Below are 27,944 nucleotides of genomic sequence, written 5' to 3'. Positions count from 1 at the left end.
CTTAATTTGGAGATCAATTTTTAAAATTCTTCATAATCATATATTTATGAAACTTCTAATGAGATTGGGATGGGATGTATTCACTTTTTAGTAGAATTACTTGGTATCTGTTTTTCCAGATGCAGTTACTCCAGTATGTAGAAGATTTAGAGATGTTTCTAGAAGGGAAAAATCAGTATCGTAATTTTTGGTTTTCCAGCTAGACCGTCCATGTTTCATTGTCTGTATTTTTTCAATGTAAATGTTTCTCTCTTATGCAATAAATAATGCTATGTATATGACTTTACCTTATGGCTCATATTTTCAGTGTCCAAGAAAAAAATAGGACCTTAACTTTTTGTTTACATGTGATTCATACTATTCACAATTTGTCGTCTTAATAGATAAGCCATAGAAACTATGGAAATTGTCAGCATTAGGATGGAGATATCTCAAAAAACAAACCCAAAGCAAAATCTTAGGGCAATCAAAGTGAATTTTCCAATTCTTCCCATTGAGTTTTAAAGCAGTGTGTCATTCACTCTTTTGCCAAAGGGACTTGAGGCTCAGTTGGTTTTAAACCATCCCTGCCATGTCTGCTGTGGTCCTTTTTTTTTTTTTTTTTACTTCCCTGTGAGTTTCTGTTGTGAAAATATTTAATTGTGACAGGTAATCTGTTTGCATACACTTTGGAAAGAGAGAAATTAAGTTTAAAGTGGGAATTTTTTGCCACTTTACAACTATTTTTTTTAACTTAGGTTGCTCTATTTAAAGTAAAACTAGTGGTATATGACTTCTGAAAAGATGAAGCAACCTTTTCTGCTGAAGATGCTTAACTGTAATGTGAACCCTAGTTGCTGAAGGCCAAATGCTTTGAGAAATCTGTATTTCATGAAGAAAGATGCTTAATAGTTAACTGCAGTGAAGGCTTTTTGAATTGTTTTAACTTTGTTGCTGGTTTGATATGACACTTTGGCTAGTCATTTAAGTGGAACCTTAGTTTTAACTTTTGCTGTGTGTATAATTTTTACTCTTGCCATAGCAGTTAAAAATTTTAATTGATATTTGTGAAATGCTTTATAGTCAGTCATTGGATCCAAGTATCATAAGGGCTTATTATTTTGATTTATTGTTTTTGCTTTAAAAGAAGGTGGCTTTTAGTTGAAACTTACCTAGTTAGGATTGATCTGTGATTTGTTAAGGATACTTCTGGAACAGTATCCTTTAAAGTTATTGTCATTTAACATCGTTGCAAACATTTCCCTAGAACTTTGTAAATATATTGAACGTGGCATTTCATTTATTCTGTCAGCTAAGAATGGCATTTTTACGGATATGAGAACTAAAATTCAGAAAATTTCTTTTCCTAAGGTCACAGGTTAGTAGCTAGAATGAGGTCAATATTGTAGTCACTGAACCATTTGGGTTATTTCCTTGCATGATCAAACAATCATTCCTTTCTCTTTTGACAAAATGGACTTTTCTTATGTTTGTTAATTTATTTTTGTAAAATGGTGAAAACTGGTGGCATTTTTTGCCTGCATCATTAAAATTGGCACTTATTAACATGATCTTGTATTGTTAACTATTTTACTTGTATAAGGCATTTGAGTAGGGACTCCCAGAAAATACCTAATACTGTTTTATAGTAGTATTAATAAGTAAATACTTGCTGCATGCATACGGGTAGTATTGATAATTAAATATTAGTAAATTAATATTAAATATTAAATTAATATTTCAATAAATACTTCTTGCATTTGATTGAATACAGGGTTATTTGAAAGGAAATGCTATCCTATAGTTCTTTGTAATGGCTAACTTCCAGTGATCTCTTGGGAATTAAGGTGAAGGAGGGAAAAGTGTTCACACTTCCTTTACAGAGATTTTATGTTGTCGCAGGCACAGGGTCATACTTCTGACATAGTTGTACCAGGACTACAAAACTCTCACCTGTAAGAAGTGAATTAACCTGACTGGACAAATTACATTTGCATTTTGTAATTATCTGCTCTTTGCATTTTGATTATCTGCTCCTTGAGCTCTTATGTGTTGACAAGAATCATTGACAGCTGAGGCTGTTAAGAAATTTTCTAATGAAAAAAAATATGAAAACAAACATGTATGTATATGTAAGACTGAAACCTTATGCTGTACACCAGAAATTGACACATTGTAAACTATTTCAATTAAAAAATTTACAAGTAAATTTAAGAAAGGAACTTTTTGAGAGACTATCTTTTGATAACTGAAATTAAGAATCTGGGAAATTAAGGATTTTAATTTTTGAAAGCTTACATTATTAAAATTTTGCATGTTGATTAATCCACATTTAACCTATGGCAAAGATGAAAGGATATGTTCTTTGATAATTGCCTTTTATATGCATAAGGCATATATTTTGTCTATTTTTCCCTTCCATATTTCTTTATTTTATCAAAAATATTCTGACTGCAAAAGAAGGGAAAGTAAAGAGTCATTTGTATTGATTATTTGGTTTTTTCGTTAACTTAATTTTTACCCCTATTATCTTTATTGAAATATAACTGGCATATAACATTGTATTAGTTTTAAGTGTACAACATAATGATTTGATATATGTATGTATTGCAAAATGATTACCACAATAAGTTTAGTTAACAATCATCACCACTCTTAGGTACAATTGTCAAACTTTTAAGGTCTCTTCCTTAGCAGATTTCAGGTATTACAATACAGTATTGCTAACTATAGTCACTTTGCTGTACATTACAGCCACAAGACTTATTTATCTTGTAACTGGAAGTTTGTACCTTTGACCATGTTCGCTCATATCCCCATCCTCCCACCTCTACTCCCACTCCCTACTTCTGGCAACTGCCAATCTGTTCTCTGTATCTATGAGTTGAGTTGTTTTTTTTTTTGTTTATATTCCACATGTAAGTTTGAGATCAAACAGTATTTGTCTCTCTATCTGACTATTTCACTTAGCAGAATGCCCTCAGTGTCCATTTGTGTTGTCATAAATGGCAATATTTCATTCTTTTTTATAGCTAAATAGTATTTCATTATAATATATATAGCACATCTTCTTTATCAGTTCATTTATCAATGGACTTAGGTGGTTTCCAGGTTCTTAGCTGTTATAAGTAATGCTGTAGTGAACATGGAGATTCAGATGTCTTTTCAAGTTAGTATTTTCATTTCCTTTAGATATATACCCAGAAGTGGAGTTGCTGAATCATTTGGTGGTTCTATTTTTAATTTTGGGGGGAACCTCCATATTGTTTTCCAAAATCACTGCATTCTGATCAGTGCACAGGGGTTCATTTTCTCCACGTACTTGCCAACACTTGTTTTTTCTCGTCATTTTGATAATAGCTGTCTTAACAGGTATGAGGTCATTGTGGTTTTGATTCACATTTCCCTGATGATTAAGGATGTTAAGCACCTTTTCCTGTATCTTTTGGGTGTTTGTATGTCTTCTTCCCTGTTATCTTTTTTTTTTTCTAATGGTGTTTCTATTTCATTTTTTTTATTAGGGTAACTTACATTTTAAGGGTAGGAGAAAGCTATACATTTAGCATTATCAGAGAAAATTAATGAAGCTGTTGGCTAAAACCATACATGAATATTTTAGATTCTAATCCTGACTCCACAATTTATCAGTTATGAGCCTTGAGCAGTAGCCTCAGTTTCCTTATTTATAAATGGATGATGTTGAAAGTGCTTAACTGATAGGGTGGTTGCTCTTACTGAATGATACAAGGCCTGTAGATCCTTCGTAGATGTTTTTTATTGTTAGAGACTTTTTTAAGGAAGAGAATTAACATACAGTTTAATCATTATAAATAAGCAGTCATTAATATGTTAATATAGTTCTCAGAGTTTTAAGTATATTTCTTAAGAATTAGTACTGGGGATTCTTTCCCATTTGATATCTATTATGTGTATCTGAAACCAGTGATGGCTTCAATGTCTCTTAGTAGGCAAGAAGTGCTATATAAATCAATGCCAAATGGAAAAATTCAGTTTTTTAATATAAAATTATGTTGCTAATAAATATTTAAACTGTGAAGTACATTTATGTCTTTATTTTAACAAACAAAAATTTTGTTTGTAATTTTAAATATTAATTTAAATCCACATTTTTCCCATTTTTCTTTTTAAATAAACTTTATTTTGGAAAAATTTTGGATTTGTAGACAAGTTGTAAAGATACTGCAGAGAGTTCTTGTATATATCCTGCACCCAATTTTCCCTATTGTTACCATCTTACATTTCTGTGGTACATTTGTCTATCTTGGTATTTACTATTAGCTAAACTCCAGGCTTTATTTGGATTTCACTGGGTTTTCTATTCCATTCCATTTCCTCTTTCTGTTCCAGATTTAAGCCAGGGTACCACATTGCGTTTGGTTTTCATGTCTCCTCAGTCTCCTTGGTGTGTGACAGTTTCTCAGTCTTTCCTTGTTTTTTCATGATCTTGACAATCTTTGAGTAGCCCAAAGTCAGGTATCCTGTAAAATGTCCCCCAAACTGGTTTTTAATTTTTTTCCATAATTAGATGATTTATGGGTTTTGGGGGCAAAAATTACCACAGAGGTGAAGTGCACTTCTCATCACATCATGTCAGAGGCTTCATGATTCCTACAAAACATCAATGGTCATGCTAACTTTCATCACTTGGTTAATGTAGTGTTTGCCAATTTTCTTGGAAAATTATTATACTTCCTTTCTCTTACTTTTATCCTTTGGAAGTGAGTCAAGTTCCACGTCCTGGAGGAGGGGATGTGGTCTGTTTACATATGTTATTTGGAATTCTTTTGTAAGGCAGATTTGCCTCCTCTCCTCCACTTATTAAAACAAATTTACATCTTTATTTTAACTATCAGGAAAATTTTGTTTAGAATTTTTAATATTATTATTTAAATAACCCCCAATTTCCCTCATTAAAAAGAATAAAATATTTAAACAATAGTTTGGAGAATAAAGATCACAGAAACTCTTTGAAGAAGCTACATTTGAGTGAATTATATATTCCTCTAGAAATTACTCTGAGAATAAAATTCAGTGTTGGAATTTAGAGAAGAGGTGTGCATTTTGGGGCTCCTTTAGTGAGAGACTGCTGTTATCTGAGAAGCAAAGCAAATAGAGTATCTTATTCATTGGTTCTATGCTAGTATTTGAATCCTTGTTCTTTTTCCTCAAAAAAATTTTAAGTCCTGCAGCAGGAAACAAAATATTTTTGAGTGATTGGACTCTTATTTTAAAACCAAAACTGGTGGATCTATGTCCTGAAAGATACTTATTTTACATTAAGGAGAATTTATAATTTAAGATCAAGATAATTCTTGAGAATTGCATTTATTACAGTTCTTGCAGTTTTATATCTTGCCTTTCTGTTGTATCACTTGTACAGAGAATCTTGTAGGGCTTCTGCTTTTAAAAAAATTATTCAACAATATTACATATTTTTGTTTCTCTTCAAAATTTTCACTAATTTTTCTGTCCAGCAAACATTTATTTAGATATATTGCATTCCAAGCATTGGGGATACAAGCATGATTGTCAGCCCTTGCCCTCAAAGATCTTAAAATTTATAAACATATTTAACATTGCAAAGGTAGTGCAATAATCAAAATATGTACTTGGTGAGATGAGGGCCCAAAGTTTTCAGGGAGGTCTTCACAAAGATGTTAAACATTTTTGAAGAAATCTTATTACTTTGGGGAATAGTTTGTACCAAAATCTCATAAGTACACCTTGGTTGGTGAGGAAGTTCCATGTAGTTTAGTATGGCTGGAGTGATAGGTGAGTATAGAGTGAGTACATTGTCATGATCTGGCCTGTAAAGCAGGGTTGCACATGGGCCATCTTCATCAGATGTAGATTTTTACCTGTTAAAAATACAAATTTCCAGGCTCTATCTTATAGACTTATGCAATAAAAATTCCCTGGTTGGGGGGCACCTGGGATAGCTGCATTATCAATAAGCTCCCTAGATGATTGTTTTTGAGAACTACTGTTTTTGCCCTTGAGGTGCCAGAGGATGATTTTAAGTTATGATAAGTGACATCACTAGATTTCTTTTTTAAAAAGGCAGCTGTCAGCATTGTGGAAGATGTAGTTGTGGAGTGGGTGAAAGGAGATAGCCCTGTGGAAACTATTTAAGTGGCAATGCAGGTTGAAAGAATGGATTTGAGAGAGACTGAATATGTATAATTGATAACCAGTTTGATACAGGAAGTGAGAGAAATGAGGAAAGTGAGGAATTGAGGTATTTTTTGTTTTAGTTTGGGCTGTTGAGCAAAGTGTAAATGAACACTGCTAAAACACTTAAAGCAATGACTAGCATATAGTAAGTGCTAGTTAAATATTTGTTAAATAAAAAATAGGGAACCAGTGAAGGGTTATTTTTAAGTAAAGAAGGGATTGGGTTAGATTATATTTTAAATAGATGATTCTGGGGCTGAGTAGAAGATAGGTATTACTAGGCCAAGACTATATTTACGAGGACATTTTGAAATTAGTCCAGGTGAGAGATGATGGTGTGAACTGTGTTATTAGTGGTAAGGGTAGACAGAGAATTGAGGCAGTAAACTTGGCAGATCCACGTAATTGATTGCATATAGAAGAAAGAAGAGTCAGGGTTGACTCCCACATAAGATATTCTTGCTGGGGAGTAGGTATAGTGCATGCTTAGCTTGCACGAGGTCCTGGGTTCAGTCCCCACTACATCCATTAAAACAAACAAAAAGATGTTATTTCTAACATTTTTAAAGCAATATCCTTTTTTTAAAAATTGAAATATAGTCAGTTACAATGTGTCAGTTTCTGGTGTACAGCACAATACTTCAGTCATATAGGAACATGTATTCTTTTTCACCATAAGTTACTGTAAGATACTGAATAAAGTTCCCTGTGTTATACAATATAAACTTGTTGTTTATCTATTATATATATATATTAGTTAGTTTCTACAAATCTTGAACTCCATTTTATTCCTTCCCACCCTCTCCCCTCCAACCATAAGTTTGTTTTATCTGTGAGTCTGTTTCTGTTTTGTAAATAAGTTCATTTGTCTTTTTTTTTTTTTTTAGATTCCACATATGAGTGATATCATATGGTATTTTTCTATCTCTTTCTGGCTTACTTCATTCAGAATGATGATCTCTAGGTATATCTATGTTCCTGCAAATAGCACTGTTACTCTTTTTTATGACTGAGTAGTATTCCATTGAATAAATATACCACAGCTTCTTTATCTAGTCATTTGTCAATGGACATTTAGGTGGCTTCCATGTCTTGGCTATTGTAAATAGTGCTGCTATGAACATTGGGGCGCATGTATCTTTTCAAATTAGAGTTCCTCCGGATATATGCCCAGGAGTAGGATTGCTGGATCATATGATAAGTCTATTTTTAGTTTTTTGAGGAATCTCCATACTGTTTTCCATAATGGCTGCACCACACTACATTCCCACCAGCAGTGTAGGAGGATTCCCTTTTCTCCACAGTTACTCCAGCATTTATCATTTGTGGACTTTTGAATGATGGCCATTCTGACTGGTGTGAGGTAATAGCTCATTGTAGTTTTGATTTGCATTCCTCTGATAACTAGCATTATTGAACATTTTTTCATGTGCCTGTTGGCCATTTGTACATCTTCATTGGAGAATTGCTTGTTTAAGTCGTATGCCCATTTTTGGATTGGGCTGGGGTTTTTTTGTTATTAAGTTGTATGAGCTGTTTACATATTCTGGAAATTAAACCTTTGTCAGTCTCACCATTTGCGAATATTTTCTCCCATTCCATAGGTTGTCATTTTGTTTTACTTATGGTTTCCTTTGCTTTGCAGAAGCTTGTAAGTTTAATCAGGTCCCATTTGTTAATTTTTGCTTTTATTTCTATTGCCTGGATAGACTGCCCTAGGAGAACATTGCTAAGATTTATGTCAGAGAATGTTTTGCCTATGTTTTCTCCTAGGTGGTTTATAGTGTCTTGTCTTATATTTAAATGTTTAAGCCACTTTAAGTTTATTTTTGTGTATGGTATTAGAACCTGTGTATGGTTCTAACTTCTTTGATTTACATGCTGCTGTCCAGTTTTCCTGATACCACTTGCTGAAAGGACTGTCTTTTCTCCATTGTATATTCTTGCCTCCTTTGTCAAAGTTTAATTGACCGTAGGTCTGTGGGTTTATTTCTGGGCTTTCTATTCTGTTCCATTGATCGATGTATCTGTTTTTATGCCAATACCACACTGTTTGATTACTGTAGCGCTAATGCAATATCCTTTTAAAGTACTTTGGATCTTAGCTGTCCTCTATGCTAGTGATATTTGAGGCTTTGGAGGTATATTATATTACTTCCATAAAAAATGAGAACTAATGGCCTGAGATAGTTTTTAATTTCTCTAAATATGTAGGCTTATATATTTTTCTTAGTAGGTGGAGAGAAATTTCTCTCTAAACATAATACACTATTGTGTGGAAAACTCATTTAGCCCAAGTCCAAAGAGCTAGAAAGCTTAAATAATGATTTTATTATGTTGTTTTTATGTTATATCTTTATGTTAAGGCTTGAGATTTTATGTATATATATTTCCCTATTTCTAGATTAGTCAAATTTTAAGAATATTTTTTCTCCCATTCAGTGTTATTAAAGGGTGAGGGGAAACTTGCTTGAAATTAGAAGTTTCTTTAATTTGAATTTCCTCTAGATTCGTAATGAAATAATTAAATGGGTAGAAAATTCAGTGTCTTTGTAGTATTTTAAGTCTGGATCCTGGGGGGGAGGGTATAGCTCAAGTGGTAGAGTGCATGCTTAGCATTCATGAGGTCCTGGGTTCAATCCCCAGTACCTCCTCTAAAAATGAATAAATAAGCAAACTTGATTTCCACCCCCCCCAAAAAAAATCTGGATCTTGGATTGTGTGGTGTACATTGTGTATGATATCCGTCACTTAGGCTGTTCCAGGGCTCATTAAATCTCCCCTCTAAAGACAGCTGAGAAAGATGATACTTAAAGTAAATATTGAATGAATAATTGGAGTGGACATGGGGGAAGGTCATTTTAGGTATAGAGAACAGCACCATACACAGGTACAAAAGCATGAAAAACTTATGTGTATGCTGGAAAGTAGTTTGGCAGAGGTGATTGTAGGGCACATGTGAATATGAGACTGGAAAAATATGTATGAGCCAGATTGTTAGAATTTATAAATTCTGTGTAGTTTGCAGGCAATTTGGATGACACAATTTCAAGCAAAAGTGAGCATTATGATCAGATGTATAAGTAGGTTGTTCATGTAGGTGTCAGTGAGGAATATGGATTGGAGTTGGAAGGTCACTTAGGCTTTTTTAGGAAAGAATTAGTGCTTGAAATAAGATAGTGACAAGAAAAGTTGCTGACTGGAGAAAGCTTTAGGAGGTAGAATTGTGAATGAGTAGTGTGTGATGGGCAGAGGGAAGTATCAGAAGACATCTCAGATTTGTGGAATTGAGAAACTGGGTGTCATTAGCCATTTGTAGTAGAGTAAGAGGAGGAATTATGTGGGATATTACATAGAGCAGCCAGATTAATTTTCCTGAACCACAGTTCTCAAGTCACTTTCTTGCCAAAAACCCAGTGCCGGCTTTTTACTGTATTTATTCAGCCTGGTATATGAAAATGCAAAGGGCACATTGCTAGAAACATGGTATTTAATAGATGTTAGTTTAATCCTAAATTGGCACACAAGGACTTTTCTTTTGTGTCCTGGCTCACCTTTTTATCCTTTTTCTTATTGCCTGCCATGTATCTGGTGATTCAGCCTTATGAAGATACTTTCTTCCTTATGGTGTTTTCACTCTTTACCACTCCCTCCCTTCTCTTTTCCTCTGTGTACCCTCTGACCTATATATATCCTTCAAATCTATATACCAGGTTTTCCATTTCTGGCAACCTTCCATAATTTTTTTCACGTAAAAGAAATTTTCTTTTTCTCTGAGTTCATAATCTTAAAGTATCTAATACTTTTTTTTCTTGTTATAGCTTATGTAAAATTTTCTGATGTATCAAATGAGTTAATGCATTTAAGGAACCTAGAACAGTACCTTGCACTTAGTAAGTATTCAGTAAATGTTGGTTGTTACTATGGTGATGATTAAGATGAGTTGATGTAATGGTATTAGGGCAATCTCCCTTTACTTTCTGCTTTTTTGTGATGGTAAAACCAATTTGTTCTCTGTCCTTGGACACCAGGAAGACAGTACCTCTTTTACGTTGCTAATGTACGTATAAGTGCAAAAGGTACTGTGCCATATGATCATCTTCAAAGTGAAATTATTTTCTTTGTACATCTTCACTATTTTAGAACTCTATTGAGGGAAATAAAATGGTAGACAAGCCCTTGACACTCACTGATTATCTCATTAAGTTTCACACAGTTGTTTGAGGAAGTGATAGAATTAGCTCCATTTATACATGGGCAAATAGGCTTAGGTAGTTTGAAAATTTGCCCAAGGTCACTTTGTAAGTGGCCCAGTTGATATTTGAATCTCCACTATTTGACCCCAAAATTCTATGCAGTAGGACCTTAAAAGTGTAGAATTTATTCCTTCTGTCCCTTCATATCATATTCAACTTGCTGTCAGAAGGCCTGTCATGGGACCTATACTCAGAAAAGTGCTTTTTGTTTTTTCTTCTTTTAAATTTTATTTTACATATTTACAGTTAATTTTTAATTTTTATTATGGAATATGTCAAACATGCAGGAAAAGTATCTGCAGTAATACAAGAACATATCCACCTAACTGCTGTCTTAACTGACAGACTTTAACTTTTGTCATACTTGCTTTGGAGGTTGGGTTTGGTTTTATTTGTTTTTTGTTTTTTGTTTTTTGTTTTTAAGAAATCAGGTGTTATTGGAGATACAGTTGATATCCTCTTTTCAGTCCTATTTCCTCTCCCTCCCTCCTCTTAGTGGTAAAGTTCCTCCTCAAGTTTGTATATATTCTTTTGTTCTGTTTTTGTACTTTTAGTATACATATATGTATCCATAAACAATGTATATCAATGCTTAGAATTTACATGAATGTTACACTGTATATTATTCTACAACTTGTTTTTTACCTAATAAAATGTTTTCTAGATGTATTGATATAGGTCTCATTTATTGTGTTATGTAATTTCTTAGATATGATTTACTGTAGTTTCTTTATATCTGCACTACAGAAATAGATCTTTAGATTGTTTCCAAATTTTTACTATTAGAGACAATGCTGCAGTTACATGAGGAAATTGTCTGCAGATAAGATGATAAAATTTGATTTTTGTTACTGCATTGCAGAATTTATCTTAAGGTTAATTAAATACTTGTTCTTTAGTAATTTTATGCTTTGAATTGAATAAACAGAATGACTAATACTGTGACATTGATTTTAGACCATAAATTCCTAAATTTTGTTCCATTTGCTTCAGTCTCTTCAACTGTTCCAAAAATCTGTGTTTAATTCAGCATTGAGCCAGGAGTTAGTTTACACACTGGTGGCCTGTCGGCCGAACTAAGTGCAATGTGTTTCTCCAGGCTTTGTATAGTTAAATTCTTTTTTTGAGTCAATATTTTAGAATTAGGTATTTTGCATAAAGTCTTTATTTTTGGATTATCCTGAAAAATTAGAAACTCTGACAACAATGGGGCCCACCTTTCCCATGACAATCGCTGGCCTAAGTCACAGCTGCACTCCTTTAGATGGGCATAAGCTCTCCAGTGAAACAAGTTCCTACCACTTCCTTACTGTTTATTATTGCCCTTGCTTTGTTGGGTTTTTTTGTTTTTGTTTTTGTTGTGTGGTGGGAGGTAATTAGGTTTATTTATTATTGTTATTTATTTAATGGAGGTACTGAGGATCGAACCCATGACCTCATGCATGCTAATCATGCACTCTGCTACTGAGCTGGACCCTCCTCCTGCCCTTGCACTGTTGTTGATAGTGAAGAAATACTTGCCTATTGATGTTTCTATAAAAAATGGAGGAAAAGTATAGCTAGACAACTGCAATATTCAAAAAAAAGTAGAACAGCATATTTCTCTGGAAGTGAAGAATTTTGTACTGTGATCAGTATGTGAACAAAATGAGTCTTGAATGGAAAGATCACAACCTTACCTGCTTCACTCATTTATGTTAACTGCATTGTTCTCTGTAGACATGAGGTGATCTCAGAATTTTGTGCAGGTAGCTGTGAAGGCTGCCACACAGTGCAGTTGAAGATCAAAAAGATATGAAGATGGTTTATAAATCATGAACTTCTATGGGAATGCCGGATATTTACCTGTTCTTTTAGCTGTTCTGGAACAGTTTTAAGCAGAGGGTTTGAAACTGGCTTAATCTTCTCAACCATTATATCTTTCAACACTGTATTTATTAAGTACCTTATTCAGGGGCTACAAATGGATGGTCCAGAATTCAGATCGAAAATGTGTTTTGTCTACTCAGTGTTTTTATTTTTATTTATTTATTTATTTTTATTTTTTGGTGGGGAGAGGAAATTAGGTTTACTTATTATTTATACATTCTTAGATGAAGTACTGGTGGTTGAACCCAGGACCTCGTGCATTCTAAGCATGTGCTCTACCACTTGAGCTATATCCCCCCTCCCCCGAATGTTTTTTGTTTTTAATTGGACTTACTTTAAAACCCCATTCTACCACTGTTGTCTTATTTCTAACTGATTCTCACTTTTATGTTCCTAGTTGGTCTCTATGTTTGATTTATAACCTATTTAAGGCAATTTATAAAGATACATAAACTACAAAATACCGCAAATTGAACGTGAAAAAGAAGAAACAAAAACAAAGGGTAAGGATAAAATGGAATCAGAATCTAGGCCAAAAAGGTCTATCAAAATGGTCTTGCTATAGAGTCAGATTTGACTGCACTGTCTATGAGGTGGCAAGAGGAAAAAACCTGTTAGGTTATTTTTCACAATGTCCTTAAGATAAAAATAAACCAGTTAAGTCAGAAAGATAACTAACACTTAGCACTATCAGAATGTAATTTCTCATAGGGGTCCTCATAAAGAGGATTATGTGTTGTTACCATTTCTCTCATCAACATCTACGATAGGTGGATGTCTAGTATTTAACACTCAACATGGGAAGACCAGCCACGTCACTTGAGAGTCAGCCTGAATGAGTGGGTAGATTGTCCTTTGGTGTCTGACCAGTGGACATAGTTTCCCTCAATCCAGTTTTTTAAAAAGTTTTTTTTTTTTATTCTTGTTGGGGGTGGTAATTAGGTTTATTTATTTATTTATTTTTTAATGCAGGTACTGAGCATTGAACCCAGGACCTTGTGCATGCTAAGCACACACTCTACCACTGAGCTATACCCTCCCTGCCAGTTTTTGATATGTATTGAGATCAAGCTCCTTGGCAAGTACCTGAAGTGTGGGTGTTCCTTACATCAAATACAGACTACAATCAAGTATGATGGATTTAAATATTTTTGTGAAAACCTAGTTTTACCCAAATAAAATTTGTAAGAGTACTTGTAGGTTAAGTTTCTTCTTAGAAAATAATTTTGGATCTGCTGCATCCCTGTCTTCTTGTTTGAAGGTAGACAGAGCAGTATTTTTTCAGAGTATTCAGAACTGGTAAAGTCATTAAGAAACAGTTTTAAAGAAAAAGGGGGCCAGTATACAATCCTGTTTTTATGTTGCTGGAAATTGCTTCATCAGACCATTCCCATGAAAATGGACTCCCAGCAGTGTTCAGCATAGATTAAATGTAAGGAGGTGTTGTTTTTATTTATGTCTGTAATAGATACGGTCTCTCCCCTCAAGAAACATACTAATACTTGACTGTGCCCCTTCTTTCTTCACATGTGCTAGACTCCTCAAGTAAGATTTTTTCTTCTTCAGCCCTACTGGAACTACAGTTCAGTATCTTACCTTCATTGCTGAATCTCTTGAATTTAGAGTTGAAATTACTGTTTTCTTACTGTTGACTACCTTTTGTTTTTCCCAGTTTGCCATATTTAGCCTCAGTTTTTTAGCAGTTTCCAACTATTTCCAGCTGCTTAAAATAATTTTGCATTTGGTTATTTTGTTTCATGTTATATTCAACATACTATTTTTCCTTCTTCTAAAACCTGCCTCAAAACACTGCCAATCATTTCTATCTTTAGTCTTTCAGTTTATAAAGGTGACTCAGTTAGTCCTTTGCTCATGTTATGTGCTTTATTACCTCCTTTTCTGTCTCCACCCTCCCACCTTACTCTAGCTATGATTGTACATCCTCTTAGGGGTGGATTACATTTTATTCACCTTTATTGTAAAACCTCATATCACAGAGCCTAGCAGAATAGTCAATGAAGAGGAAATAGATATGTATATTTAGCTCACATCTTTATGTTGTAAGTTTCTTTGGGGCAGTGCAGGGACTATCTCTTAGCATTGCTTTTAAGTCACATATAGTATTCCCATAGATGAGGCACATAAGTTACGTGGGACACAGATAAGTGTTCGGTTTGAATGCTAAGTACCTGGTAGATCCTCAGTAAATAAGTTGAATAACTGACACAATATAGTTATTTCTCAGTTATTTGTTTTAGTGGAGGCAAACATTGGTGTGGATAATAGTAAACTAGAAATCACTTCGGTTGAGAGACAAAAAATGCAAGTTTTCTGAGTTGACTTGTCACAGTATCTGGGCAAATTGTCCTTGGTTGTAAACAGGGGATCCACCTTTAGAACCAAGATCATATGCTTGAGAAGGTCATCTTTAAGACCAGGAGCAAGTAGTAGACTGGGTCAAAAAAAAAAAATTACACTTTTGCATAATTGCTGTTTGACCATAAAGCTCTTTTTTTTCCAAATTATTCTCACGCCTTCCATCCTATTCCAGGCCTCTGTTATCTTCTACTTCTAGCCTTCTCTTGCTCTAGTATCTCCTATACATTATCTCCAAAACAATCACCATGAAACACTAATTTTAGAACATTACTCTCTTGCTTAAAAATGCAGTGATTTCTGCATCGTCATATCTTAGGGCTGTCTGCATTAGCATTCACCATACCTTGTACTTAAAAAAAAAAATCACACATAACAATACGTCTTCTATTGTTTATATGCTTAGAAGTGTTAGTAAGCTTTTTTCTTCTGGTTTTTATAGCAGTGGATTTTTGTGTATATGTGACTTAGTTTTGACTTTCTGTTGTAATTTTGTCTAATTGTCACTTGAAAATGTAGCATTTGTAAGCAGAAATCAGAAGAGTAATACACATGTTTGAAGGTTAAAAGGTCTTTAACTTTTAAAGTTTTTGTATAAAGTTAAGATAGCCAGTTGATTTTCTTTAGGATTTTTTAATTGTTATACTTTTTCTGATATATATTAATTAGTGTTAAATCTTTAAAAAGGGGGAAAAATACATCAAATCCAGCTCCAAGCAGCTGGACTTTGAATATATCTTATTGCTCATATTTCAGAATTTGATTTTTTGGAATTTTAGAAAAGAAAGATGAGAATAAAGTGATGCAGTGCATCTTTAGTTCTGAGAACATGGTAAACTTTTATCTCAATTTTACTATGATTCCTGTAGTAGTTATTTAGAAACACTTACTAGTTACCTACTGTGTTAATTCCATGGTATTTGGTAGAGATGTAATGAAGAATATGTCAAAGTTGCAGCTTTAGAGGAGTGTAGTTGAGGAGTCAACATCAAGGCAGATAATTATGGTGGAGTGTGAGAAGTGTTAAATATGTGTATGTGCAACGGACTATGAAATCACAGAGAGAAGGCAGTTACTCTGCTTATTTATTATTTACTGTTTGGTCAAAACTATGTAAATAAATCCCTCAGGTTCTGCTATTTATACTAGCTGCTGAGAGCTTTGCTAATAGTGTTTAAATACCATTGATAAGCATTAAGTTGAACCTGTGTAATTGCCATTATTGGCAATTTTTAAATAGTTTCACCCTAATAGTATTTCAGTATGTCAGTTAAGACAGAGTAAAACATGGTGAATATCTTTTGCTAATACTGTTTTGACAGTTGTTAGATAATTGATATTTTATTAAAATAAAGCTTTAAATATTGAATAAATTTGCTATCTTTGGAAAACATTTTTAAAAGCTCACTTGGTTTCTCTTAAGATAATATATGAAAGAATTTTATTAAATATGAATTACTGTGCAGTTTATAAGTTATTTTAATTGCTTGCAACCATGGAAATATAGTTGATTTGGAAAGATACGCTTTTCAAAGCTTCATTGCATACAAATGTTTGTTAGTTGCCAGATACTGTGCCTGGCCCTAGAGAGGCAAAGAAATCAGTTCAGCGTTTGTTCCTAAGGAGGTCAGTCTGGTGCTAGAGATAGCATGTATATAGTTACAAAGAATGTGGGAGGCAGCACAAGGTAGAATCAATGATTTTTCAAATTTATTTAACAGTGGAAAACTTCTCCAAAAAACTTTTATGCAGAAACCCAATTATATAAACAGATTAAAAAAAAACAGAATCCTGCCTACTTGGCCTCCATCTGTCCTCATTCCTGCTATTTGAAGCTATTGGTATGGAAGTCAAAAACAAACCTGGTTTGAATCCTGGCCCTGCCACTGTCTAGTTGTGTTTAACCTTGAATACAGGCTCTAACCTTAGTGAACTTGTTTCTGCATCTGCTAAATAAGTACATTGGGGGTTTTGTTTTGTTTTGTTGTTGGCTTTGTTTTGTTTTGCTGGGTGTTGTAAGAATTAAACATTGCAGGAAAAGAGCCTAGCATATAAAGTCATTCAGTAAATGGTAGCTATTAGGATTTATATGTACATGACACTTCAGGCTAAAGAAAAGGGTGCCTACCGCTGCTAAGGGAGAGTATGCTGGCCAAGGAGGGCTTCACAGAGGTGGGGATTGGCTGCCTTCAGGCTGAATCGTGAAGGGGAATGGAAAATTGCAAGACACATGGGTGAGGAGCATGTACCCAAAATAAAACATTTCAATAATGAAGACTTGAGCATATGGAATGCTGCCTCATTATACCTTTCTGGAGATAAATGGCCTCACCTGAGTTCTACATAGTTTTTCCTTACATTCTTTAACTCACACTTTAGTGTTCGGCTGGGCTAAACCAAGGGTGAGAGTCACTGACTTTCCTTGGCTAATTAAATTGACTACTTAACTAAAGGAAAAAGTACTCTAAACCTGAACTTGTAAGCCATGCCTGGTTATAATGTGATAGGTGCATTTTATAGACAAGTCCTTCCTGACTGCAATTGCAGTAGTGTATCGAAAATTAGGATCCCATGTCCTCCTCTGAGATCTTAGTAGATCTTTGTAAATATTTACCTTAGTAGGTAGGTAAGGTATTTTTGGCCTGAGATTCAGGTTAATGAGACTACTGCTGTAGATAAATTGCAGGTGGATATATTTACTTTGGATTTTTGAGAAACAGAACTAGGAAATTAGTTTCTAGGAGAAGCTGATGAAACATAATTGGATACTTTTTCTACCACAACAGTGATTGCTTTTTCCTTTTTATAACAATCAGATTTTAGGCAAAACAGTTCAGTGTGATAGGCGAACAAATGAAAAAGGTATTAAGCAAAATAGAGGAAATATTTCAGAAATATCTTAGTTTCTATATCTCCTCTTATGAGTGTGGGTAAAGTCATATAGCACTTAACTATGTGCCAGGCTCTGTTGTAAGCCCTTTACATGTATCAACTCATTTAATCTGCCTGACAACCCTATGAAGGAGATACTATTATTAAAAGTAGCCCATATCAGATAACTTCATTTGTCTAGATAAGGGGGTTTGCAGACTATGGCTGGCAAGCTAAATCCTGCCTCTACTTATTTTTATATAGCCTTCGAGCTAAGAATGATTTTTATGGTTTTTAGTGGTTGGAAATATTTTTGTTAAAATTTTTATACAATTTATTTTGTAAAATTTAAATTTAATTTTATAAATTAATAATAATTTGGTTAAAAATTATATGAAATTCAAATTTCAGTGTCCATAACATTTTATTGGAATAGAGACACACCTGTTCATTGTTTCTTTCTTGCTACAGAAACCACAAAGTCTGCAAAATTTAAAATATTTATTACTGGTCCATTATAGAAAGTTTGCAGACCCTTGGTCTACCAAGGGGAGAAGATACAATCAAGATAAAAAGCAACAGAGTAATATAGTAACAAAGGAATGTGTCTTTATTAGAACATACCAGGAAGAGGAGGACTAGAGAGAGTTGTATAATGAACAAGCCAGCAGTATTTTCTTCTTGAAGGTTTTTTTTTTTAAGTCTTTAGTAATAGCTTAACTATAATGAAGGATGCTTAGTTATTTCAGAATGTTGGGTTGACCTCTTTCTCCTGTTAATATAAAATATCTCTTAAAGATATATTTGAAGGACTTTGTAAATATTTCTTCCAATTTGGGTGACAGTTTTGCAGTTACCATTGAAACCTGAGTACTTTGGCCTCCCAATTTGATTTTTTGCCCTTGGAATCCAGATGGTATTTTCTGACACTGATGATTTCTCTATTTCCTCTTCTTCATAATTTTGCTTTTGGCCCTTTAAGACTAGATACAGTTTGTAATGTTGAGTGTGTAGTTCTTTACAGAAGATGTACATGAAAATTATCTGGAGAAATTTTAAAATTTAGATGCCTCCTCAGAATCTCTGAGGATAAAGCCAGCTGTAATTAGCTTCAGGAAATTACTCAGGTGGTTCTAATGCACACTCCTAGTTAAAATCCATAGTTAATTCCTTGAACTATTTTAGTAAATCCAATTTGAAAAAAATACATATGTGGCATTTACTGTTTGTAAAAACACACCCAGAAGTGTTTTTCAACCTAAAGAATTATTGCCTAAATTTATGTAAACTCACAGAGGTCATCAGCATCCGTTTGATTAATTTATTTTCTCTTTTGATGTCACTCAATAGAACAGTAGAACCCAAGTAGGAATTTACATTACAGAGCAAGTAGTATAATTTAGTGTTCATTTTTATGAGATATTTATTTGGCATCATTGAATTCCAGTGAATCTGGAAATAATGGATTTAATAAGGTAGAACATAATTCATAGGAAACTCGATATTTTCTGGAGGGATGGTTTACATTCTAGAACCATTTTGTCAATGTTTCTATCAGGCTGTATGTCTATCAAACAACCATGTAAATAGTAGATCTTTTCCTCTTGTTTTCATTTAAGTGTATATTGATGCCAGAGTGAATTTAAAAGGAAAAAGTGACCCACACTCTCTGAAATCATATTAAAACAACAAATGTTTGTCTTTTTCACATTCTGTTTCCCTGTTTATAGGCATACACACTTGTATCACACAGAAAACTGATTTGAGATAAAAACCACTAGAAAGAATTCAGTTCCTTTGGAACTATCAGATTTTCAAAGTGGCTTCATGCCTTAAATCAAAGAAGAGAGGGATTTTAATCAACAAAGAAGCAGTCTCTGAGCACCCATCAATAGGTGAACACTTCTGGGACAGAGATTATATCTAGCATGTATTTGATGGGCGTGCCATGAGAACAAAGAGGCACCCTAATTAATGTCAATAAAAAGAAAGCTAAGAAGTATGAGGTAGACAGGCCAAGGAAAAAGAAACAAGGAGAGAAAAGAGAAGAGTGGGAAGATCAGTAGTAATGAGATGGTGCTTCTAAATTGCAATGGCAGTGAATACCATAAACTCTTAGTGAAGAGAGTGATGAAGAAACAGGATAGGAGTGTTCTTAGTTATCTGTTTTGCACCTCAGTAGCCCTTTGTTCAGGACATTTCTTATAACTCGTTTCTTACATTTGATAATCCTTGATGGCATTGATTTGCCTGGAGAGTATCCAGGGAGTAGAGTTTATGCAGTATGAGGGGTGAAGAGTATTCATTCCAGTATAGTTTAGTGACAGACTAAAGCTGTAATAATAGAGACTGCTTATAGCACTGTTTACAGTAGCAAAGACATGGGAGCAACCTAAATGTTCATTGGCAGATGAATGGTTAAAGAAGATGGTGTGTGTGTGTGTGTGTAAAGTAGAATATATAATAGAATATTACTCAACAGTAAAAAAGAATGAAACAGTGCCATTTGCAGCAACATAGATGGACCTGGAGGTTGTCATTCTAAGTAAGTCAGAGAAAGACAAACATCATGCGATATCTCTTATGTGTGGAATCTAAAAAAATACAAATTTTATTTATAAACCAGAAATAGATTAATGGACATAGAAAACAAACTATGGGTTACTAAAAGAGAAGAGGGGAGATACATTAGGAGTTTGGGATTAACAGATACACATTATTGTATATCAAATACATAAACAACAAGTACCTACTGTATAGCATGGGGAGGTATATTCAATTTCTTGTAATAAACTGTATTAGAAAAGAATTTGAAAATATGTATATATAGGCAAATGTATAACTGAATTGCTTTGTGGTACACCAGCAACTAACATTGTAAATCAAATACACTTCAATAAAAAATAAAATTTTAAATAAAGTAAAATAAATGTCTACAACAACTCACAGCCTTTAAAGGAAAACAGTATAATCCAGCCTCCCTAAAAGGTATCACCCACAATATCCAGCATACAATAAAACATTACTAGGCAAGCAAAGCAGGAAAATATGACTGCTAATCAAGAAAATAGTAGTCAAATAATACTGTATTGTATATTTGAAAGTTGGCAAGAGAGTAGATCTCAAAAGTTCTCATCACAAGGAAAAAAAAATGTTAACTATGAGAGGTGTGATGGATGTTAACTAAACTTATTGGGGTGATCATTTTATAATGTATACGTATATCAAATCATTATATTGTACGCTTTAAACTTACACAATGTAATATATAAATTATATTAATAAACCTGGGGAAAAGAAATTGGTAATCAATAGAAACAGACTTAAATTTAAATGGCAGAGGTATTGAAATTAACAAAAGGACTCTAACCCATTTATTATAAATATTTTCAAACACTCAAAAGAACCAATGGATATAATGAGCAAAGAAATGGAGAATTTCAGCATAGAAATAATAACTATTTCAAATCAAATAGAAATTATAAAACTGAAAATTACAGTATTTGTCATGAAAAATTCCCTAGATGGAATTAACAGCAGATTGGCAGCTACAGAATAAAGGGTCATGGAAGATGAGGCTAGATCAATAGAAATTATTCAGTGTGAAGAACAGAGAGTAAAAGGAGTGTTTTAAAAGTGAACAGCCACCACTTATACAGTCAGTTCCCTTGAGAGAAATGTGTCAAGATATGCAGTGGGGAAAGAAAATCTTGTCAGCAAACGGTATTGAAATAACTGAATAGCAGTATGGCGGGAAAAGAACCCTGCACCATATACAAAAATCAACTTGAGATGAACGATATTTAAACATAAAATCTAGCACCGGAAAGAAAACATAAAACATTCTGGGAAGCTAAGATTTCTCAAGTGATATACAAACAGCAAACAACAATAATTTTAAAAGGAAAATGATAAATTCTGTGTCATCCATATTAAAACCTTTTGTTCCTCAAAAGACACCATTAAATAAATAAATAGCAAGACACAGATTTGGAAAAAAATATTCTCAGAACATTGATTTCACAAAAGACTGGTATCTAAAATAGAAAAAAAAACCATACAACTTAATTATTTTTTAAAAAACAGAAAATTTTAAAAGTAAGCAAAGTATTTGAACAGCCATTTCATGAAAGGAGACACATAACTGGCTAATCAGCACATAAAAATTGTTCGTTATCAGGGAAATGAAAATTAAAACCAGAATGTGTAAAAAAAAAAAACATACAATAAGGTGGCTAAAATTTAAGAGTGACAACCACTCAGTGTTGGAAAACATTGCACAATCAGGACTCTCATACACTTGATAGGAATATAGAATAGCACAATCACTTTGAAAAACGTTCTGGCAGTTTCTTAGAAAATTAAACAAACAGTATGAACAAATAATTCTATTCCTGGTTATTTACCCAAGAGAAAGAAAAATATTTGTTCACACATACACATACACAAAGACTTGTATAAGAAAGTTCATAGCAGCCTTATTCATAATACCTAAAAACTGGAAAACAGTCCAGGTGTCTGTTAATAGTAGAATGGCTAAAAATACTGTGGTATTTTCAACAATGAAATAAAAAAAAATAAAGGCTGCTGTATTATTATAACAGAACTGGGGGCTTGGGGTCACATTAGGGTTCTACAGCAACCACAGAACCAAAAAGATGTATGTATATATTTAAAAGAAAAAAGTGGCCCACAATCAGTCAACCTCCCTCACCTCCCTCTCTGGGAGAGGGAGAGGAAGGTGAGGGAGAGACTTTAAGGGATTGGCTCATATTATTGTGAAGGTTGGGAAGTCCAAAATTCGCAGGTTAGGCTCACTGTCTGGTGACCCTGGGAAGAGTTAATGTTGCAGCTCCAAGTCCAAAGGTAGTCTGCTGGCCTTGCACGTCTCAGGGGGATGTGTAAATCTTTTCTCTTGAGACCTTCAACAGATTGGATGAGGCCCACCCACAATATGGAGGGTCATCTGCTTTACTAGAAGTCTGCTGATTTAAGTGTTAATCTCATCTTTAAAAATACTATTTCTTTAGATTCGTAATCTAAAGCTATGGAGCATCTATTTGCAGCACTTGGCCTTTAATATTAAGAGTTACTAGACTTGAGATTAATTCTCAATGAAAAAGGTGGTATCTTAATCATTGGTCCAAGGCTAATTGAAAATGCAAAATATTTTGAATGTAAATTTTGGATGAGTGATTTAAATTTTGTAAAATTAAATATTGTGGTTAGCTGTAACTAATAGGAAAGTGAGGAAATTGTGCGGCTCTTGGAAGAATTTTACTTTTTCAGAAAGTGAACTGTGTCTGAGCTTAGTCCAACATTCAGTGATGAACCAGCTTGGCCTTTTTTTGCTTTTGTTTTTGCTATTGCCTACCAACACCAAATCTTTTTTTATTTTTTGCCAACACCAAGTCTTATGGATCGTGGGCCTCTAAACTGAAGCAGAGTTAGAACAAATAGACACTAAAGCTTTAGTATTTAATTAAAAACTTTCAATGATCTAACATTTTCAAATTGTGAGGATGGGGAAAATTAACTTTTTCTTATTAATTATTTACACAGAACACAAGATACTGCAAGAACAATTAATGTTTTACTTCTGCCATTTTATTTTTATTAAAAAACAACTTCAGAACTTGAAGCTTGTCTCTAGGTGGGAGAGTGAGGAGATCACAAAGATTGATTTAAGGAAATAAAAGTTAATCTGGGGTGGCGGGTGTTGTCCTATGTAATCTTAGAGAATTCAGCTGTAAATTTAAAATTTAAAATTTGAGTTGGGTATTTTTCAGAATATGCAGTGTATTGACCTCATAGGTCAGTATACCTTTTTTCCCCCCATTATTTGACTGCATTGCACTATAACACTAATGATGCAGTTTTAAACATTGTTTTATTGAGAACTTAGAGAAAACTGTAACGTCATATCTGATGCCATGATAAGGAATGTCCTCTGAAGAAGTGATGAAGAATTTGCAGGCACACCCAAAATACCCACCACTGTTTAAATGGATGAAAGATGGTCCTCCTTTTTACTTCTTTAGTGAGGACTGTGCAAATCAAACACATATGTATACGTTCTGTTGGGTTGGTTATTCAGAAATCAGAATGATTTGGATGGTGCAAACAATTTGGGGTTGGTGAAGGGAAGAGAAGACAGCACAAGTGAAAAAACATTTCTTATCCAGGGGGCAGGACCTTGTTTTGGGAGATGATTGCTTTAGTTTTCATTTCTCATGAAGCACATAGTTCATCAGGAAACAACAGATTTTATTCTTCAACTCTTGAAAACTAGTCTGAAAAGTTACTTAATAATTCTTGGTTGACAGTAGCTTCTGCCTTGCTTCATTGCTGTATCTGAAAAATATTTGGATTAAGGATGTGCTATTCAAGGAATGTAGATTAGATAATCTGCTGATCTTCTTTAAATAAAGCATTGTTGAATGACAATTTCATGAGAGCAGGTTTTGATAATCAATTGCTGTAAAAGTCTTAAGTGGCTCTCTTAAACTCTTCTAAATCTAATAATAAGTAATTCTGATGATTTCCATTTTTTTATCAGTACTCCTCTACTATTACCATATAATTGTTTTTTTATTTTTCCTCTCACATACATCCTTTATTTTTTGTGCTGTTTCCCCCTATTTCATAAACTCCTCGGTAACAAGGAACAGTGTACAAAGAATACATTATTAATGAAATGATATTTTATAAAGATTGTTTTCATAAGTGTGAAACCTGTGTTAACACATTGAAACTTAAAATGAGAGGAACTTAATTCAGTCACCATCCTGATTTATAGTCACCACCCAATTTATAGGATTGTTTTATTAATGCTCTCCTATTTCTTTTCTATTTTCTTTTTTACTTTTCCCCTTTCTCTTTCTGTGGCAAGGTACTTAACCAAGTCGTAAACATTGTTGTCTAGGAGAGCTGCATTGGTGTAGTAGATAAGTGGATATAACATTAGCGTATAGAGAATCCTGCATTCGAAAAAGCATATTGAAGAGCCTCTGTTTCTAGTGCTTAGGCAACACACATCTGACCTCAGAATGTCTAGACATTGACATGCAAATGAATATACCAAACTCTTCTTTGAAATATGTATACAAGTAGCTTAGACTATTGAAATACTGCCAAAATACATTTCAAAAATGATAAGTCGTTTTATTCATGATGTTGACTTTGGAAGGATTTGTGAACCACCTTAAAATATATGTATGTAATTTTGTTTATCTTCATATGTGCTTTTTTGAAGGAAGAGATCTTGGCTTTCATCATGTTCTCAAAGGAATCCAGTGACCCTCAAAGATTTAGAACTTCTCCACTAGGTGGTATGAAAATACTGCCTGGTTTATTTGTACTGTTGGTTAAATATAGATTGTTCAATGTAAAATACTTTAAACTCTCGCCTTTGCTCCATTTGAGAACCATTTATTTTTGTTATGGGATATTTTGCAATTACATGTTAAAATATTAAGCTAGAAGGTAACTGGAAGGTAAATCTGAGAAATACTATACATTGCCTGTATTATATTGTTAAGTATGATACCTGTGCTTTCTGATAGCCAAAATTTATATACTGAAGATAGGAAAGTTTAAAGGTTAAGAAGTTAATAGAAAATGAAATAATCTGAGTTAAAAGGAACCTTAGATACTATCTCTTTTCCAGAAAAGTTAGATGAATTACTCAGGGTTATAGAATTGATGACAGTCTTGAACCCACATCTTCTTTCTTAATTTGCATCTAGGGCTCATCATACCTATTGTCTCTGTCTACCATATGTCATCAATATGTAGCTGGTTGTAATAAAAACAATATTAACCTTTAGTGGTAATTAATAACATAATTAATAATAGCCAACAAGTTGATAGGTCTTAATTATCTCACTCTCTGACTTCAGCCTTTCAACTGTACATATACACTTGGTGTAAAGACACATAAGTCTTTAACATATTCTTCTGCCCTCTAATTTCTTGCAAATTGATAGTTAGAACCAGAGACTTGAACAGATTCAGATTTGATTTTGTGGCAAGAATGCTTTCTAAGTGATGTGTTACTCTATCAAGGGATACTTCATTTCTGGCTGTTTCTTTGTTTTCCTTTGGTTAATTAGGGGGTAAAAATGGTGATACTAAAATTCTTCATTTTTCATTTCTCCTATGTCTTTTCCTCCACCATTAGCACTTAAGCATCTCACTTGGTTGAGAAAGACAACCCAGAAAAACTGCTTTCCAACATTTCCGTTTATTTCTAAGATATTTATTTATGCTATCATTTTTACTTCGTCATCCTGCACTCATCAGCCTATTTAAATATGATTTTTGCAATGTGAAACCATGTCCTTACCATTCTACTGAAACCATTGTCATCATGTTTATACATGAGCTCTGTACTGAATGAACCAGACCCATTTTAGACCTTACTTTTGCTTTATAGCTGAGTGACTTCGGGCATTGTTGGTTGCGTCTCCTTGAAATACTCCCTTGGCTTGCGACATACTCTCTTTTGTTTTTACTTTTACCCTTTTAAATGCTTCCTCTCAGCCTCAGTTGTAGACACTTCTTAGGTGTTGATGTTGCTCTGCATGACTCTAGCCTAGGCCTTCTGCTCATCTTACTCTACACATTCTCCCTGGTCATCTCATCCTTTGTCATGGCTTCAGTTACACCATCTCTAAGCTGATAAGTACCAAACTTTTGTTTGTTTGTTTGGTAGATTGGTTCTTTTCAGAGCTGACTTGTTTGTACAGCTTCCTACTGGAAATCTCTTAGTCACCTTGGAATCAGCATATCTAAAAATGGAATGAATTATGATTACTTCTTCACCCCCTCACACATAGTTCTGCTTAGTTCAGTTTAGTTCTAATTCAGAAATCTAGAAGTTTTGACTTGACTCCTTGACTGACCTTTCTCTATCATCTTTCTAATTCTATTCATTTACTCCTGCTATTCTAGTGTAGATTCCCCATTTCCTTTACTCAGACCTTCTACCAGGTTTCTTTCTTTCCCATCTTTCTGGTCCATTCTTCACTATAAAAGTGAGAGTGATTTTTCTAAAAATTAAACTTGTCTAATGGCTCCCCATTGTCCCTGGGGTAAATTGTAAACAGCAGAGCTTGTTTTGTGACCTAGCCCATGCTTACCTCTTCAGCTTCATCTTGAACCATCTCTGCCTCTGTGGTAATACTTGTTGCATTTTCCACACTGTTTCTTGGCTGACTCTTCCAGTAGACTGTAACTTCTTCAATGTAAAGACCAAAACTTTTCTTTTCCCTCATTAAACCTGGTGCCTGGCTCATAGTGTTTTCTGTGTGTTTGTTGAATGAGTTAATTTGTACAGCCTGGTATATTATATATTCAGTGATTTGTTTATGTCTTGGTTTTATCATTATCATGCTAGTATTCGAGTACTATTGTAATTCTTATACATTAATTTGCTTTTTTGTCTAGAGGCAGTCTCTCCATAATTAAATTGCACCCTATAATGTATATAATATAGTGGAATTTTTTTTCTGATTAAAACAGGGGTTTTTACTGTCATTTTTTTCCACTCTGATTTATATGACTAATCCTCTGATTTCCATTGTCCTAGGTAATAGAAATCTATAGACAGTTCAGATAGTGACCAACATCAGATAATCCCTACCCTACTGTAATCTTTGTCAGAGTATGTAAATTCATAGATAGTTTGGCTTGGTATAACAATTAAGACTTAGAAAAGTGAGGCTTAAATAATTAGGAGATGTTAAATACCAAAGATGGTTGGTTTTCTGGTTGTCCATTGTGCTTGGTTCTCAGGCTACTATTGCTGACATTAGTCATATTTCTTTGGATTTAGACATAGTGGTAGTGACGACTTTCAGCTTTTATTTGGGGGTAGCTGGATTCCACGTCGGAGGAATCATTAGAGATTATAAAATAAATCCCTGATTATATTTACTCAATAGAGAAGGATCTCTTTTGAAATCACCATCTGCCATTGGGAACATATGAGCACTTACTTTTTGACTCAGGGCTCATATTGAAAACCAGAGTTTCCTCTCTAATTTTTCCTCCTTGACTGGCTTATTCACCACTGTATCCCTAGTGCCTGGCATAGCATGAAAAGGATACTCAAGAAATGGTCTTTGATAGAGGTAGTGGTTCTGGAGGGGAAGGGGTGGGAGGGCAGAATGAGTAGAGGATCAACTGTATGGTGACGGATTGAACCTAAACTTTTGCTGATGAGAATGTAGAGTATGTAGAAGTAGAAATACAGTGGTGTACACATGAAACTAAAATAATGTTATAAACCAGTGTTACCTCAGTAAAAAATAAAGCTAAAATTTGAAAAAAGGTACAAACTTGCAATGACTAGTAAAGAAGTCTTAGAAATCTAAGGCACAGTACAGTGACTAT

General features: G+C 33.9%; 1 protein-coding gene across 2 annotated transcripts in view; it reads left to right on the top strand.

Annotated features, from left to right (window-relative positions):
* PAFAH1B1 (platelet activating factor acetylhydrolase 1b regulatory subunit 1) overlaps window positions 1-27,944 on the top strand; it is a 67,335-nt gene that overhangs the window by 3,239 nt on the left and 36,152 nt on the right. The window contains exon 2 of one of the 2 annotated variants that reach the window (XM_031468552.2): window positions 13,272-13,429. The exons of the other annotated variant lie outside the window; for it this stretch is intronic. The gene's annotated coding sequence lies outside the window, so the exon portion shown is untranslated. The remainder of the gene's footprint in view (window positions 1-13,271; window positions 13,430-27,944) is intronic. 2 annotated transcript variants of the gene reach the window in all.

The sequence above is a fragment of the Camelus dromedarius genome, chromosome 16 (genome assembly GCF_036321535.1).
Source record: "Camelus dromedarius isolate mCamDro1 chromosome 16, mCamDro1.pat, whole genome shotgun sequence".
Taxonomy (NCBI): Eukaryota; Metazoa; Chordata; class Mammalia; order Artiodactyla; family Camelidae; genus Camelus; species Camelus dromedarius.
This window is presented reverse-complemented; position numbering and strand designations above follow the sequence as displayed.